Genomic DNA, 14369 nt, shown 5'->3' on the forward strand with positions numbered 1-14369 from the left:
TTTTCGCTGACCAGGACCACAGAAATTGGGACAAGTATTTACATGAATTCAGGCAGGCGCTGAATACGACGATTCAGGCGACCACGAAGGTCTCCCCGGCGTTCTTAAATTTCGGTCGCAAACCGCAGCAGGCCGAGTCTGCGTCGCGATGTAGAAACACGAGCGCCGATTATCCGCTCGACAATTGAGGATTGGAGCGAGCGTACGGCGAGACTTGATGCGTTGCGCGATCTTGTGATTAAACATGTTAAAGAAGCGCAAAACCGTTAGAATACGATAAAAAGCGACGAAACGTAGAGTGTTCGGTCGGCGATCTAGTCTTGAGACGAGCACACACTTTGTCAAGCGCGAGTGCGGGGAAAAACACAATACTGGATCCGCGGTATACCGGTCCCTATAAGATTTTGCGAGTAGTTTCTCCGGGAATTTCCATGTTGACTACGAATAACAACAAACAGGTACCAATGGCTCATGTATCGGAACTTAAAAGATGCGTGCTTCCTCGAAGTACGAGGAAAGATAATAGCCGAGAGTGATTTGTTTGTTGTATAGTAATTGTGTGAGTGTGATGTTCGTATTGTCTATTTTATTTCATTTATTTTTACGGGTGAGACAAGAGAGGATGGAACCGTGATCATCTGGTCAGCGGACTGGACGTCAGATGAGGTAGCAATGCTAATATATGCATGGTTTATCACAGGAGAGATAGTTGTGCTGGAGGAAACGCTAGGTATCTCTGGCGAGTATGCCGAGATGCCAGGAGTGATGGAAGCAGGCCGGCAGGAACAATCGGCATTACAGCTGCCTATCGTAGCACAGGGCGCGAGTGACCTTGTCGACGCGAGCGCGGCTACGGAGCAGAACCAATTGTCGCGTGATCTGCCGGTGGGCGCAGTAAGATCGTCACCGAAGCGCGGATTCGAGAATCAGGTGGCGATGTTTGAGCCTACTGGGAGTTGGATATCGGTGGATGTACAACCATCCACTTCGGGGGCAAGTTTGTCGAATGAATGAGACAACAGCAGGGCCGTTTCACCGTTATTGATAGCTGAACTCCGACGGGGAGCGACAACAGGAGTTGATTCAGAGGTTTGGCCCGATCGTGAATGAACTGATTAGACTGGAGGACCTGCTGCCGAAGCGTCCTTTATCCTTTAGTGCACCGGATCCATCGTCCGCATCGGAGCGTCCGTGACCTCTTAGGTTACCGCCGGTAAGCGCGACGTGGCGTGAAAGTATGGATGGAGTCTCACCGGAGTACTTACGGGAACTTCGGGAAGAGGAAGACGCAGCTAGATATGGAACGTCGAGAAGGCGCCGTAAAAACCGGAATACGCCGAACTTCAACGACTATGAGCCGTCGTTCATATGTCTTACTTCGTCAGCACAGGACAACAGAATGGTTCAAGTCGAACTTGAGGAGACGCAGGAGGAGCAGCAGCGAGAAACGTAGCTTGTTCTGTCTGCCGCAGAGTCTCCGGCAATGGCGAGTGCGCTGGGCTCGATACCTGCGATACAGGAGGCGCCGGTAGCTATGGACGTTGGGGCGGAAGGCGTGGATATGCAGGTAGCTGGTTCGGCCAAAGCTGACGAACCGCAACCGATGCGACGGTTAGGTGAGAGCAGAGCTGATGCGACGTCATCACATCAAGCTGCTGACAAACCGGCTAAGCCGTACAATGTAGGTCGTGGAAAGGATAGGTACCGCGTGTTCCCCGATGGAACACGCATACCGACGCCAAGAGCGGGTGCGAAAGTATGTCACCGTAGGAAAAACCAGCAGGCGAGAGCTGTGGAGGCCGAGGCAGCGAGATCGCAGCCACAGCCTCAAGACGCGGAATAAAGACAGCTTGAGTTACAGAGCGATTGGCAAGGGCGCAGCTCCAGATAAAGCATAAGAAGGCTGAGGTACCAAATCTGTTCACTTTTAAAGGGTTTTATTTTATTTTATTTTATTTTATTTTATTTTACTTTCTTTTTTGTTTTATGTATGTTATGTTGATTTATGTTTATTTATTTTTATTTATTTTGGTGATATTTGCGAGCTGAGTTATTGATGTTTATTTTATGATTTTGATTTTGTACTATAGTTTTAAGTTGTTTTTTCGCTGGTCCTGTGTTCGAGAGAGGAGGGTTGCGAAGGGAAACCCACGGGTGCCTGCGGGTTCCCCAATTTAGCGGGGGGCTGTGACAGGGTTATAGCGATGTTAGCTAGCCCTGTGTGCACCACTCTCCTCGCATGAACGCAACGTCCAAGTGTACGTTAAATAGCGACTACATACTTGTGTCGTTGCAGGATCCTGAGAGAGGAGTAGTATCTGAGAAAAGACTGAGTAAGTACTATAGATTCTTTCTCACATGCTCTTTTTCAGTTGTAAAGTAGTTAAGTTCAGCCCCTTTCAAAGTTCGAGATACAAATATAATGATTTCTTCCTCGCCATTTTTATTCAACTGAGACAAAGCAGCAGCTAAGGCATGGTAGCTTGCATCAGTGTTTAAAATATATGGTTTGCTTGGGTTTGGATACTTCAAAATAATATTTTCAATAAATAACGTCATTATTTTCTCAAAGTCTTGTTGATGTTTTGGCAACCATAGATAGCCTTTGCTCTGTTTCAATAAATCCATTAGAGGTCGACAAACTGAGGCATAATTTTTAGTAAATTTCGTATAAAAGCTTACAAACCCAAGAAAACTTTGTGGACTCTTTAGATTCTTTGGAGCTTTATAATTTTCTATTATTTTGAGCTTTCCTTTTTGCGGTTTAATATCTGAGGGTGAGATAATGTGACCTAGAAATTCAATCTCATTCTGGACTAAATTCGATTTTGAGAATTTCAAAGTATAATTATCGCGTTTACAACAAGTAAATAGTATGCGTAAATGATGTATATGTTCAACAAATGATTTAGAAATACATAGAATATCGTTCACGAATGGAATTACAAAATGTTTCAAATCTCCAATGGATAGATTTAGTGCCCTGACCAAAGCTGCAGTGCTTGTGCAGGTCCCAAATGGTACCACATTGAGCTCATAGGTATTTCTCTCAATCGTAAAAGCTGTATACTTTCTACTTTCTTCATCCAATGGAACTTACCAAAAACTATTCGTGAGATCAAAGCTTTACATGAAGTTTATTCCTTAGCATTGTTGGAAGATATCTTCCATATGTAATGGAGCTTCGTAGTCTTTTATTAATTTTTTGTTCAATTGTCGCGCATCTAGACAGAATCTTACCGATCCGTCCTTTTTTACGCTAATAACAATGAGATTGATGTATTTGCTTCTAGATCTACGGATTATATCATCTTTTAACATTTCCTTAATAGCAATTCGCACGTTTTCGTGATGGTTTAATGGTATCGGATACTGTCTAGAAAAGTGAGGTTTATTGACTTTCAATATCAATTTATGTGTGTAAACCTTCATAACCCAAGCTTTTTACGAAACACGTCTCTAAACTCGTATACTAGCTCGGCTAATTCTTGTTTTTGACTCTCGGATAGGCTAGAACATAAGTTAACTTTTTCGTCAATCTCGGTTCGTGTTAAGTTCAAAAGGTTGTCTTTAGCAACACTTACACTTAATTGATTACTAGATAAATTAGTAAAAAAGGAGGATTCTTCGATAAAATCCGCGTCATATTCATGAAGAATCGCGGGACTTTGATACGTCGTTTGATGTAACGAGGTTTCATTATATGTCAATGAGCCTAATTGATTATTTATTTGAAAGTTATTGTTTCATGATTAGTATCTAGTTACAATTGTATACTTCTCATAGTATCATAACAGATGATACATGGTTTAATTAAATTTGGAATAATGATAAATATGATATTAATACTATTAGTACCTAAAGTGACGTTGAGATTTATTTGCTTTTTCAATTTCATCGTTTTTTGTCCAGTAACTACTTTGATAACTTTTCCACTGATAAGTAAAATTGGTTTTAGTTGCAGGATCGCAATATTTTGATCAACGTTACTTAGCTATTTTTTTCTAGATTTCCGTTTATTTCTTCACGAGGATCATCAAAAATGGTACATATATTGTTTCCCGTTTTATTCGTTACAACTCGTTGAATTTTGATATTATCCGATTTTCAAGCAGCAACGCCTAGTCGTTTCCCGAAAGTCCCGCAATAAAAAGCGTTTCCACCTGTTCTTGAGCAGATCCCTTGGCAAAAGCTTTCGGTTTACGGTTAGGGTGCTTATTATAAAATTTTGATTACGTGGAGTAGTAGAAAGAACATTTACTGTGGTTTCGTTGACCGATGATCTACGAGGGTCGTTTGAAAAGTCCGTGCAAAGTCAGAGAAATGGCGCTATTAGTGCGTATCAAGGTTATTTCAGATAGTTACATATCTTGGAAGAGCACACACCAAGTTTCAGCCAGATCGGACAATTACTTTGCGTTTTACATTCGTTTCAATCAAAGAAATCGAGTGCTTGTAAAAAAATGGACGAAAAAGAATTTCGTGTATTGATTAAACATTACTTTTTCAAAGGCAAAACGCCTCAAGAGATTAAACAGAAGCTTGATAAACACTATGGTGATTGTGTACCTTCGACTAGAATGGTTTATAAGTGGTTTCAAAATTTTCGGAGTGGCCATATGAGCACAAAAGACGCTGAACGTTCTGGACGCCCTGTTAAGGTTACCACTTCAGAAATCATTGATAAAATCCATGATATGGTGATGACTGACAGAAGAGTGAAGGTGCGTGAGATTACTAGTACTGTAGGCATCTCGAGCGAACGGGTACATAATATTTTGCACCAACATTTGGACATGAAAAAGCTATCCCCTAGATGGGTGCCGCGATTGCTCACGATTGACCAAAAACGAGATCGTGTGAAGTGTTGCAAGAATGGTTTGCAGCTGTTCCATCAAAATCCGCAAGACTTTAAGCGTCGTTTCATCCCTGTAGATGAAACATGGATAAATCACTACACTCCTGAGACCAAAGAACAGTCTAAACAATGGGTTACCGAGGGGGAATCTGCTCCGAAAAAGGCGAAGACAATTCCTTCGGCCGGGAAGGTTATGGCGACTGTCTTTTGGGATTCGCAAGGAATAATCTTCGTCGACTATCTGGAAAAGGGTAAAACCATTAAAGGCGAATATTATTCATCATTATTGGATCGTTTGAAAACCGAGTTGATAGAGAAACGTCCACGATTGGTCCACAAAAAAGTCCTCTTCCACCACGACAATGCGCCAGCTCACGCCTCAGCAGTTGTGGTCGCAAAACTGATGGAGATAGGGTTCCAACTCGTTTCACATCCCCCCTATTCTCCAGACTTGGCTCCGTCGGACTACTATTTGTTCCCTAATATTAAAAAATGGCTGGCGGGGAAAAGATGTTATTCAAACGAGGAGGTGATTGTAGAAACGAATGCCTATTTTACAGACTTGGACAAATCCTATTATTTGGAAGGGATTAACAAACTAGAGCAGCGTTGGATAAAGTGTATAAGCCTAAAAGGAAACTATGTTGATAAATAAAAAAGATATATTAAAAAAAATCAAGCAGTTTTTATTTTTGCACGGACTTTTCAGACGATCCTCGTATTTAACTCGACTTTGGATTTTTCTATTTCTTCACGTAACAATGAAATGTTATCTTTCATTTCATCTATTATATTATTCTTTGCGAAACTATATCAGACAAATTCTCATCGCATTGATCTTTTAATAGTTCGATATTTGCATTTAAAGAACATTGTGTTTTCTTGTTCTGTTACCTTACTAGATAAACGCTCTATTTTATTACAAAGCTTATTGATCGTTTCCGAAATAGTCGAAAAATCATGAAATAATTTCGATTGCTCGTTATCTAAGATCTTAAGTTCCCTAACTACGGCTTTTTCCCATTCTCGCGTTTTCTTTTCATTCTCAGTCAAAGTCCGTTCGTCTATATCGTTATTTATCTCGTTAAGTAACGCTTCCGACGTTATTTTCGTCCAGGTAAATATTGAATACCGTTTATTTTCTGACATTTTCACAGAAGGGGAACGATACCTGAAATTTACTTACAATATTGCGAAAGGTCACCGTAAGGATTACAACTTAAGAAAATTCTAAATCTCGAAGCAATCACATTAAAAGGATCATCGATAGTTTGTGAGATTTGTCACAACAAGAAATAAAAGTTCTATGAATTAGAATTGAGAAACTATAACAAATTTTGATAACAAAAACAAATATAGTTAACTTAATCCTAATCTAAATGTATAAAAAGATTTAGCTTTTAACAAAGAGTCCCTGTTCGGGGGCTATAGATAACGTCACTTTCTTATGTCATCCAGAATCGTATATTAGAAAAAACGTTATTGAAAGAGTGATCAGACTCTCTGTTATTCAGCTATTTACCTTACGCTTTTCTCTTATTTCTTCTAATAGTGAAATGTGCTTAATGGAACTATGTAGCCTTCTAAATAGGCTTTCTTTTTCATCTATTACCACATGTTTAGCAAAATGCCAATGTAACTGATGCGTCTACTGAGCTAAGCTCAATAGCGTCGCTATCAATTCTTATAGACGTGTATATTACAGTTTCTAATTGGAGAACGTGAAACATATGATTCGGCTACTTTTGCTTAAGAAATATGCACTCTTAAGTTGAGCACGAAATCATGAAAGATAGGATAAGGTGACGAGTAAGGACTGTTGCTATTAAAAAATTACTCATCTAGGCGTTAGCTAGATTTTTATTCAAACAGAGCTCGCACCACTACTCGGTGAAACCTCGGGCTCAGACTTTCTCGAGACAGATACGACGAGCGTATTTATAGATGCGAGTCGGGGCTATTTTTTTTTGGATTATCCCCGCTATCTCGCCAGTACGCATAACATTGATTAGCTTATATTAGCCGCTCAAGTGAAATAGGATTTTTAGTCTAGAGAAAATCCTATTTCGTACAAGTTTTTGTTTTAGTAAAATTGCCAATATGAATTGTCATAGAAGTTATGAATTATTTATATCTAAGTGTAGGTCTAAAATTGTTTTGTTCCAATGAGCACATTTTACTATGTTTATTTATTGTATGAAATTCAATCTGTCTTTTAGTTCGTCAAACAGAAATGAATTTTCTTTGCTATAGTTATTTTGATAAGTTGCGCTAAATTATTAGTTATTATGCTTTTACGTTAAAATATCATCGTTTAATAAAATTCAAGTGTTCAAATTATATCCATGTTGGGAGTAAAATGTTTATACGAGTATATGATAAAACTATGGAAAACGTTCGCAAACATGTTGATGTAAAACTTTTAACAAAGTGGGATGGACGATTTGTTATGGAAACTTTTGTTTCAAAAACTAACTTTCATATTAGAGCTATTTTTGTGGGCAAAAAGTAAGGTGAATTTGTTTGTAAAATGAAAAATCTTTATTTATTCTTCTACATCAATGTCATCCCCTTCGAAGTAATCCCCTCCCGATAAAATACACTTATGCCAACGTTTTTTCCAATCCTCGAAATATGCCAAATAGTCCCTTTCCGGTATAGCCATCAGCGCCTTCTTCGATTCAGCTCTTATCTCCTCAATCGACTCGAAACGCGTTCCCCGGAGTGGTCTCTTGAGTTTTGGGAATAGCCAGAAGTCACACGGAGCCAAATCAGGCGAATACGGTGGTTGCGGAACGATATGCGTCGAATTTTTGGCGAATTTTTTGCAAGAAATTGAGCGTTTTCGGTACCAAACGAGATTTGACTTTTCGTAGGCCCAAATGGTCTTTCAAAATTGTTTTCACAGATCCTTCTGATATTCCGATCATATCAGTAAGGTCTCTAACAGTCAACCGACGATTTTCGAGCACTAATTCCTTCACTTTATTGACGTGTTGGTCATCTGTTGACGTCGATGGTCGTCCGGAGCGCTCCAAGTCATCAACACGTTCTCGACCCTCTTTGAAGTCTTTGTACCACTTATAAACATTTTTCTGCGACATGGTAGAATCACCAAAGGCCTTCCGCAACATCCTCAACGTTTCCGCAGCCGAAATTTCATTCCGCAAACAAAATTTGATGGCACTTCTTTGCTCAATTAAATCAGACATTGTAAAAATCGAAACATGCACTCTTGGTCGTTTGGTAAACACAAGCGTAAATATATTACTGATGATGACATTGACATGAAATTAATCCCAGATGTCATTCGCAGTCCTACCAACTCAAGAAAAAAAGAACTAGCCCGAAATGTTAAGCCCGCGAAGTTTAAATTGAAAATTCACCTTACTTTTTGCCCACAGTAGTATTTGAATAAACCTATTTATGTCGGTCTTACAGTATTAGACGTATCCAAAACATTAATGTACAGCTTTCATAATTACATGGAAAGAATGTATGGAAAAAAGTGTAAGCTTCTCTATACGGATACTGATAGTTTCATATACGAGTACTCCATAAAGTTTTTAAACATTTATGCTGATATGAAAGCTAACATAAATTATTTTGACACTTCTGGCTATCCTGCTGACAACGTTTCGATATGCCAAGGGTAAATAAGAAGGTAGTTGGTTTAATGAAGGACGAGTGCAGTGAAAATATATTAATAGAATTTATTTGTTTGATGAGTAAAATGTACTGTACTCATGTTAGTGGTATTGTTGCTATGAAAAAAATTAAAGGTGTGAAGGCTTCCGTTGTCGAGAAAACTATTGAATTTGATCATTATTTGAACTGTTTACAAAATTTACATATTCATAAAAAACAGCAATGTATGATCAGATCTAAATTGCACAGTTTATAGATGTTAGGGTGAGAAAGACTGAGAGTGGACATTTTTAAATATTTTATATAAGAACGCCGAATTTTGATCGCTGTTTCTGAGATAGTCTGTCAAACCTTGATACGATTCTACTCGTAATTTCGCTTATTGTATATTAGAAAAAGTAATTCGATCTTTTTTAACTTTAACATAACTGTCTATTAACCACTGCTGAAATAAACGACGACCATGAATAAAAACGTAAAAATCATTTCGCATAGTTAATCGATATTTAAAATATTCAGATTTTGTTACACAACATTTATCTAGATTGTGTTTAATATTTTCGTGCCACCCTTGCTTACCATGTGGATAAAATAATGGATATACCTAAGGTTCTAGATTTGATTCCATTGTGCTTATTTTCTGTAATTCTTTTAAAAATTTATTGCGAATCACAACATAAAAATCAGGAATTCCAACGTCAGCTAAAGTGGAAAATACGACCGCCACCTCGTTTATTCTTTGAAAGTTATAGTGTCGTCGATTTAACCCTGGTTTTAAACTAAATCTTAGTTCCAACTCTGGTAATTTAGAAACATTATTCTTTTCAATAATTTTTTGCTGTTGATCTCGAATATCATCTTTCATCATTTGATAAGATCGTGCAAAACTAATATGATTACGTATAATATTATCTATTAAAAGTAATATTTCAGAATCAAGATTGAAGTTCGTTTCAAATTGGCAACCTAAGGCTTCATTTTGGTCTACCAAAAATAATTGACCGTAACATGGTTTATAATTTTCTATAGTATACAACGTAGTATTAATTTCATAATAAATTTAACCGTGTACATCAACAAACAATATGGTCCTCATTTGAACTAAATTTGCATTGAAAGACGCAAATGATACGCTACAATTGTAACTCCGTATTCTTTCAAAAAATTGTTTTAACTTTGGATAATGACCTACGAAAAGCGTTTTCAAGTCCGGGGGAATATCTGGCATATCGTCAAGTTTAACATTACCAAGCCTACAACAATCATTAAAAGAATATTTCTTTTCGCGATTCTAACTGCGTCGTGTTTTTGTTCCACGTGATACGATTTTCTTTACTATCAACTATTTCAACGGCAAAATGTTTTGCATTACAATGCTTACATAAAATATTCTTAGGACCTATATAGCGTTCTACAAGTTCATTCAACGTCTTCGATTGTAGAGAAATTGAACCCCTTTTTGTTTCTTTTTTATTTTTTTTTACTATAATAACAATCATCAGATTTTATAATTTTCAAATTTGGATAAGTATTCAAATTTTCTTGATTATCATTATTATTACTTAGATTTACTTCATCATTCATGTGAAGAGAATCATGTTCATTAACAACTTAATTGGAATTATTGGAACCAATCGGAGAATTTGAAAAAATACTTTCATTCAATGCAGCTGTTGAAAATAACACTTCTTTTCTTTAACATTTCAATTTCTTCTGGTGTTTAATTTTTCATTTATGACCCATGCTTTTGAAAAAAAAATGGGCCTACAGATGAATAATTTGATTTAAGTATATTTGATAATAGTTTTATATACTTGTACCTTAATGCAATAATTGCAGCTTTTTGTAATATGATTATTACGACAAAGCTTTATAAACTCAATTTCAATTTAAAAATAAAAATTCATCATGTCAACTGCAATGTTTCAACGTTTTATTCAAAATTTCACATTATTAGTTAACATCGACAACATTATCATATCAACACCAATAACATCAAGTAATGTTAATTTTTTTAAACTCTTACAACATAAACAAACAATAACTAAATAGTTTTTCTTTTGACTATATAAAAAAGGGCTATGCGTAATCGTAAAAAGATTTAATATTATTAATGAAAAAATCAACAGTACAAGAAAGGTTACACATAATCACAAAAAGTATTAATTATAATGAAAAGAATCAATAGAACTAAATTTCTAATTCGAAATTAATAGCTAAAGATTTTTACATACATATATTGGTAATAAAACTGAGAAATCGCATCTTCTTTTTTTTTAAAAATTAGGAAACAAAAAAAATCTTATTGTATAACTAACTTCAACTGAATTTCTTTATAATAAATCTTGCCTCGATATAATAGTAGTAATCACAATATAATATACGGTAATTGATGTGGATTTACCCATATGAAAATCAAGCACGAAATTGTATATCCGAGCACACAAGGTTGTTATTATGATGATGTATATCGCCGTCGAGACATTGACGTGAAATAGACAAAAACATTGTCATGTAGTCCAGTAAAAATAAGCCTGAAATGTTTTTGTCACATAAGTGGATGCATTTTTGACATATGGTAAATTGAGGTGGAAAAAGACGATTCTGAAATTTGCAGAGTTCTAGGTCCAGGGGTTCTAAGAGAAAATCACGTTTGAAATTTTTTTTCGCCTGTATCCCGCGAACGGCTGAACGTACGACAAAATAACATGCACCAATCGAAAGAGCGTGAAATTTTACATCAGAAACAATGTTTAATCCGACATCGATGAGTGTAAAATGTTGAGATAAAAAATAAATAAGAAACTTTACGTGAATAAGGAGAAGGGGAAGGCTGGGGAAGGCGCGGTATAGTTTCGCTCTCCACCGCCGCCCCTCCAAGCGTGCGCAGACAGTCGACGACACTCGGCAATCGTCGGCCTATAGCAGCCGAAGAGGGGAAACGTGCATGTACGCGCGCTTGAATTCATTTTCGATATTTGGTGGCCGGCGATGGAGCGGTGGTCGGAAACAAGTCTTATTATGATCTTTTAGGATTCTCTCTTTGCAACTAATCTAAAAAATACTCTCATCACTAGTACTTAAACGAATTAGTTTAACGTAAGCTCCACCTCTTCTTAATAAACATATGTTACATCCATAACATTCAAATAACATGTAACGATAGCCGAGGTAGCTAAAGCATACCATCACTTTTTATTTTCGTAGTAGCGGGTTCGAATCCCATTGAACATACTTTTTTTAAACATTTTTTTTCTGTACATCCCTTTGATGGTATACTTATATTTTATATGTTTTAATTTTTGAAAAAAAATTACTTAAAAAGTTGTATTTCTATATTTAGCTGACTTGTACCTGAAAATTACTACAAAATTACATTTGCAATGTTTACTTAATTATCGTATATAAAATTTTCAGTCCTTGCAATGAGATAAGCATTGTTATTTGAACATGGATAAATATTTAACATATAAATATGTATTTGAAGCTTTTTTATCAGTTTGATCAACTTTTAAAGAACAAAATGTGCATCGATATTAATCCTTTTTAATTTGAGAATAATTCATAAATAAATAATTTTGTACAAGGCTTTACATATTTTGGCTTTTTAACAATTAAAATGACGTTTCATTTCCAGCACGAGAAAAGCCAAAGGCCGGCGGCGGTGGTGGGGAGCCTCCCTCGCGCGCTTGGAAATACTGAAAGTCCGCGTTCAAATCGACGCGCTTCGCAAAAATCAGGCGAACAATTGCATCAAATTCGATCATTTTTTTTTTAATTTGGGGTAGCTTCAAAATTTATTGAGATTGGTTTAGTTGTAATTACTATTATTAGTGCCAATAGTTTATTATTAACTTAATTGAATTCATACATATCAGTGTATGTATAAATTCCAATTAATTATTACTTGCTATCCGTAAATATGGATAAGGATAAATAATAATCAATATATTTTCAATTATTAATAACAATATTTCAATTTATATGCATACGTAGGCTATAGTTTACATGATTTCTTATTTTCTAATCGTGCCTAGTTCTTTTCGGCGCAGACTCATTTATTTCGTTTTCATTGCATTCTTCATTCAACATTACTTCTACAAGACTACTTAAATTATACTCTTCGTTATCAATATGATCATATTCATGTATTTCTTCTACGTTCGTACAATTATCCCCGTAGCAAAATCCATACAAGCGAGAACATTTGAGGTCATGTTTGCGGCAGCTGCACGCCTTGCGATTTCAGTTAAGTACAAACTTAGAAAATACGGAAAATAAAGATTACACACACACACACACACACACACACACACACATATATATATTCCAAAAAGGCTGTAAAGCTTTGTGCAGCAAACATGGCCTCAAATGTTCTCGCTTGTGTGTATTTTGCTGTACGAACGTAAAAGATATTGACAACGAAGAGTATAATTTAAGTAGTCTTGTAGAAGTAATGTTGAATGAAGAATGCAATGAAAACGAAATAAATGAGTCTGCGCCGAAAAGAACTAGGCACGATTAGAAAATAAGAAATCATGTAAACTATAGCCTACGTATGCATATAAATTAAAATATTGTTATTAATAATTGAAAATATATTGATTATTATTTATCCTTATCCATATTTACGGATAGCAAGTAATAATTAATTGGAATTTATACATACACTGATATGTATGAATTCAATTAAGTTAATAATAAACTATTGGCACTAATAATAGTAATTACAACTAAACCAATCTCAATAAATTTTGAAGCTACCCCAAATTAAAAAAAAAATGATCGAATTTGATGCAATTGTTCGCCTGATTTTTGCGAAGCGCGTCGATTTGAACGCGGACTTTCAGTATTTCCAAGCGCGCGAGGGAGGCCCCCCACCACCGCCGCCGGCCTTTGGCTTTTCTCGTGCTGGAAATGAAACGTCATTTTAATTGTTAAAAAGCCAAAATATGTAAAGCCTTGTACAAAATTATTTATTTATGAATTATTCTCAAATTAAAAAGGATTAATAACGATGCACATTTTGTTCTTTAAAAGTTGATCAAACTGATAAAAAAGCTTCAAATACATATTTATATGTTAAATATTTATCCATGTTCAAATAACAATGCTTATCTCATTGCAAGGACTGAAAATTTTATATACGATAATTAAGTAAACATTGCAAATGTAATTTTGTAGTAATTTTCAGGTACAAGTCAGCTAAATATAGAAATACAACTTTTTAAGTAATTTTTTTTCAAAAATTAAAACATATAAAATATAAGTATACCATCAAAGGGATGTACAGAAAAAAAATGTTTAAAAAAAGTATGTTCAATGGGATTCGAACCCGCTACTACGAAAATAAAAAGTGATGGTATGCTTTAGCTACCTCGGCTATCGTTACATGTTATTTGAATGTTATGGATGTAACATATGTTTATTAAGAAGAGGTGGAGCTTACGTTAAACTAATTCGTTTAAGTACTAGTGATGAGAGTATTTTTTAGATTAGTTGCAAAGAGAGAATCCTAAAAGATCATAATAAGACTTGTTTCCGACCACCGCTCCATCGCCGGCCACCAAATATCGAAAATGAATTCAAGCGCGCGTACATGCACGTTTCCCCTCTTCGGCTGCTATAGGCCGACGATTGCCGAGTGTCGTCGACTGTCTGCGCACGCTTGGAGGGGCGGCGGAGGAGAGCGAAACTATACCGCGCCTTCTTAAAGTTTCTTATTTATTTTTTATCTCAACATTTTACACTCATCGATGTCGAGTTAAACATTGTTTCTGTTGTAAAATTTCACGCTCTTCCGATTGGTGCATGTTATTTTGTCGTACGTTCAGCCGTTCGCGGGATACAGGCGAAAAAAAAT

The 14369-nt window shown here is 36.1% G+C and overlaps 1 protein-coding gene across 6 annotated transcripts in view; it reads right to left on the bottom strand.

The window, feature by feature from the left end:
- Nucleotides 1–14369, bottom strand: part of LOC131672935 (serine/threonine-protein kinase GD17699-like) — a 273149-nt gene that overhangs the window by 255961 nt on the left and 2819 nt on the right. The gene's annotated exons all lie outside the window — the stretch shown is intronic.

Source organism: Phymastichus coffea, unplaced genomic scaffold (assembly GCF_024137745.1).
Source record: "Phymastichus coffea isolate CEN01 unplaced genomic scaffold, Cenicafe_Pcof_1.1 PCOF00001, whole genome shotgun sequence".
Taxonomy (NCBI): domain Eukaryota; kingdom Metazoa; phylum Arthropoda; class Insecta; order Hymenoptera; family Eulophidae; genus Phymastichus; species Phymastichus coffea.